Source organism: Cystoisospora suis, assembly GCF_002600585.1.
Source record: "Cystoisospora suis strain Wien I chromosome Unknown contig_9006, whole genome shotgun sequence".
Classification (NCBI taxonomy): Eukaryota; Apicomplexa; class Conoidasida; order Eucoccidiorida; family Sarcocystidae; genus Cystoisospora; species Cystoisospora suis.
The window spans coordinates 11,880-12,319 of record NW_027161784.1 but is presented as its reverse complement, the minus strand read 5'-3'; positions in this window follow the sequence as shown (position 1 = coordinate 12,319).

Here is a 440-nt window from a genome sequence, read left to right as displayed (position 1 = left end):
GGGGTGTACTGACTGACAGCAATGGCACTGATACCTTTCTCAGAAAAGTAGTTTCTCCAAGTGAGTAGGGAGAATGAGAAGGCGTGTAGCGGATTGGTGGATTGAGGGTTGAGAAGGGGCCAGGCAAAAAGAACGTAACGACGAACGCTCAACGGAGTACTTTTTCCTTCGGAACCAAGGCGTACTTCGGGGCGCTCATCGAGATGTGGATTCGGTGCATAGGGTACTTTCTTCGTGTCGATGTCGTTGAGACATAGCAGACACCCCCTGCCGTCGACCGAGGCTTCTCGATAGTGATAACGCCGGTGATTCCGTCGTTTCCGGACGACTTTTGCAAAGTGCTGATCTGACACTGAAAGAGTACTCCGGTGTTACGTTAGAACTGCTGGAAAACACTGGGAGGTAAGGTTTTCAGTATTGATGTGCCCGCGAGGAACACA